Source organism: Budorcas taxicolor, chromosome 14 (genome assembly GCF_023091745.1).
Source record: "Budorcas taxicolor isolate Tak-1 chromosome 14, Takin1.1, whole genome shotgun sequence".
NCBI classification, from domain to species: Eukaryota; Metazoa; Chordata; class Mammalia; order Artiodactyla; family Bovidae; genus Budorcas; species Budorcas taxicolor.
The window spans coordinates 5,492,740-5,496,793 of record NC_068923.1 but is presented as its reverse complement, the minus strand read 5'-3'; the positions used below and the strand labels follow the sequence as shown (position 1 = coordinate 5,496,793).

The 4,054-nt window shown below is 40.7% G+C and overlaps 1 pseudogene; it reads right to left on the bottom strand.

Annotated features, from left to right (window-relative positions):
• Positions 1-3,203: 3,203 nt before the first annotated feature.
• LOC128059411 (myosin regulatory light polypeptide 9-like) lies at positions 3,204-3,727 on the bottom strand (annotated as a pseudogene).
• Positions 3,728-4,054: the final 327 nt, after the last annotated feature.

The window sequence follows — 4,054 nt, the reverse complement described above, 5'->3', positions numbered from 1 at the left end:
GATGCTTTTGCACTGTGGTGTTGGAGAAGATTCTTGAGAGTCCCTTGGACTGCAAGATCAAACAGGTCAATCCTAAAGGAAATCAACCCTGAATATTCATTGAAAAGATTGTTGCTGAAGCTGAAGCTCCAATACTTTGGCCACCTGATACAAAGAGCTAACTCCCTGATGCTGGGAAAGATTGAGGGCAGGAGGAGAAGGGGATGGCAGAGGATGAGATGGTTGGATGGCATCACCAACTCAGTGGACATAAGTATGAGCAAACTCCAGGAGACAATGAAGGACAGGGAAGCCTGCTGTGCTGTAGTCCACTGGTTCGCAAAGAGTCAGACACTACTTAGTGACCACACAACAGTAAAACGCTATACTTCTCCTTACACTGCAGGGCGCTCACCACCTGGTTTGGTGTCCATCCATTACCATACGGTTAACCCCTTTTACCACTACACCTCCTTCCCTCTCCCGTTTCCCTTTGGTGACCACTATTCTGCTCCCCAGGTTTTGTTTGTTCATTTTATTTATTTTTTAAAATTCCACATACAGGTGTGGTCATACGGTATTTTTCTTTCCCCGTCTGACTTATATCATTAGTATAATACCCTCAAGGCCCATCTATGTGTCACAAATGGCATGATTTCATCTTTTTATGGCTGAGTAGTATTCCAGTGTGGAATCTGTTCATCCATATGGACAGTGAGGTTGTTTCCGTATCTTGGCTATTGTAAACAATGTTGCAATGAACAGAGAGGTGCAGGCATAGTTTTGAATCAGGGTTTTCATATTCTCAGATAAATACCCAGAAGTGAAACAGCTAGATCATACAGAACTTCTATTCTTAATATTTTGAGGACCCTCTATGTTGCTATCCACATTGGCTGCACCAATATACATTTCCATCTACAATTTATGAAGGTTCCTTTTCCTCCACATACTGTCCAACACTTGCTATTGCCAATCTTTTTGATAACAGCTATTCTTATGGATGTGAGGTGATATCTCATTGTGGTTTTGACTTGCATTTCCCTAATAATTAGTGATGTTGAATATCTTTTCAAGTGTCTTTAAGTCATTTTTCTTCTTGGAAAAATTATTATTTAGATCCTCTGCCCACTTTTAACTAGCTTTGGGTTTTTTTATTGCTGATGTTCTTGAGTTGTGTGAGTTCTTCATGTATTTTTTATATTAATCCTTCATTGATCATATGGTTTTCTAATAATCTCCCATTTGGTAGGCTGTCTTTTCATCTTGTTGATGGTTTCTTTTTCTGTGTGGAAGCTTTTTAGTCTTGTGCAGTTCCGTTTGTTTATTTTTGCTTGTTTCCCTTGTCTGAAAAGACAAATCCAGAAAGATTGCTAAGACCAATATCAGACAATGTATTGCTTATGTTTTGTTCTAAGAGTTTTATGGTTTCAGGTCTTATATTCAAGTCTTTGATCCATTTGGAGTTAGTTTTTGTTTATGGTGTAAGATATTGCTTCAGTTTCTTTTGTTTGCGGCAGTCCCATTCTCCCAATATCATTTACTGAAGAGACTATCTGTCTCCATTGTATATTTGCTCCTTTGTTGTAAATTAGTTGTAAGTATTTGTATGCACTTATTTCTGGGCTTTCTATTATATTCTATTGATCCATGTGTCTGTTTTCTGCCAAAACCATGCTATTTTGTTTAAATATAGCTTTGCAGTGGGCTTCCCAGGTGGCGCTAGCAGTAAAGAACCTGGCTGCCAATACAGGAGATGTAAGAGACACAGGTTTGATCCTTGGGTTGGAAAGATCCCCTGGAGGAGCGCATGGCAACCCCCTCCAGTATTCTTGACTGGAGAATCCCATGGACGGAGGAACCTGGTGGACTACAGTCCATAGGTTTGCAGAGAGTTAGACATGACTGAAGCGACTTAGCACTCACTCAGCTTCATATTATAATTTAAAAGCAGAGTGTATGATGCCTCTAGCTTTGTTCTTTTTTCTCAGAATTGCTTTGGCTATTTGCAGTCATTTATGGTTGTAAATGAACTTAAAATTTTCTGTTCTATTTCTGGGAAAAATGTCATTGGGTTTTTAATAGGGATTGCATTGAATCTATAAACTATTATAGGAAAAATTGGATATTTTTAACAGTTTAATCCTTCTAATGCATGAGCACAGAATATTTTCCCATTTTTGTGTCTTATTTTTCAGTAGTATCTTATCATTTCTGGTGTTGTTTTTAGTGTTTAAATTTATTCCTGGTATTTTTTTTATTTTTTGAGATTGTAAGTGAGTTTTTTCTTTTTTTATTGAAATATAGTTGATTTACAGTGTTGTGCTAGTTTCAGGTATACAACAAAGTGATTTAGATATGTGGGTGTGTGAGTATACACACACATGTATTCCTTTTCAAATGGTTTTTTATCATAACATCTGATTATGGTTCAGAAAAGTTTGAGTGACTAACGTTCTCTGAAAAAATATATTGACTCTGGGTGTGTGTCGGTTGTTCAATCATGTCTGACTCTTTGTGACCTCATGGACTGTAGCCTCCAGGCTCCTCTGTTCATGGGATTCTCCAGGCAAGAATACTGGAGTGGGTTGTCATTCCCTTCTCCAGGTGATCTTCCCCACCCAAGGATGAAACCTGGGTCTCCCACATTGAAGGCAGATTCTTTACCACTGCTGCTGCTGCTGCTGCTGAGTCGCTTCAGTCGTGTCCGACTCTGTGCGACCCCATAGACGGCAGCCCACCAGGCTTCCCTGTCCCTGGGATTCTCCAGGCAAGAACACTGGAATGGGTTACCATTTCCTTCTCCAATGCATGAAAGTGAAAAGTGAAAGTGAAGTAGCTCAGTCGTGTCCGACTCTTTGTGACCCCATGGACAGCAGCCCACCAGGCTCCTCCATCCATGGGATTTGCCAGGCAAGAGTATTGGAGTGGAGTGCCATTGCCTTCTCCACTGAGTCACAGCAAAGCCTTTGTAGACTGCAGTTACTGGGGGCAGGGAGAGTAGGGGGCAGCTGGTAAGTTAAATTACCCTATTTTCTATTCTGAAGATGACAGAAAGTCCCACATCCAGTCTGATTATAGAGATGAATGTTCCCCAAATGGCTGAAAATAAATACAACAAGAAAGGCAGAGCTGTAAAGCTAAGGGCATGTAATAGGCTCTGGGGAAAAGTCTCAGAAATACTTAGAGTGGCAAAAAGAAAGTTTGACTGGAATCTGAAGTTCTCAGTCATCTTGGCCTTTTGTTCCATGCTTAAGGGTGTGCATGAAAGCGATATAATGGAAACTCCCCTTTTTGTCAATAGGTGCTTCTCTGTACAGCTCCTCCATTTCCTCCCCTGTAAACCGGTTTCCCATTGTGGCCAGCAGCTGTCTCAAGTAATCCTCCTGAATGGTGCCAGTTGCTTCATCAAAGTAAGTAAAAGCATTTCTGATGACATCTTCCAGATCTGCACCATTTAACTTTTCACCAAACTTCGTGAGAAACATGGCAAAGTTTGTGGAACCCTGAGCCTCATCATCATGGCATCCAGATCCTCATCAGTTGGATTTTTTCCCAGGGAGGCAAGCATATCATGCAAGTCTTCATTGTTGATGAAGCCATCTCTGTTATAAACTATCATATTGAAGGCCTCCCTGAACTCCTGAATCTGTGACTGGTTGAACATGGACACCACATTAGAGGTTGTGCACTGGGGGCACTTCTTGGTGGTCTTGGTCTTTGCTCTTTTGCTCGACATGGCGGCAGTTAAATCCCTGCTCAGCTGCAAGTATCCGAAAGCTTCAGGGATCCCCGTGCTGCCCTGGCTGCAGCTACCAGATTGCTTCCCTGGATGCTTTTTCATTATAGATTATTATGATATATTAAATACAGCTTCCCATGGTATACAGTGGGTCCTTGTTGTTTATCTATAATAATGTGTATCTGTTAATCCCAAGTTCCTAATCTATTCTCCCCACTCTGTTCGCCTTTGGTGACCATATATTTGTTTTCTGTCTGCGAGTATGCTTCTATCTTGTAAATAAGCACATTTGTATCATTTTTTAGGTTCCACATATAATATTTGCCTTTCTCT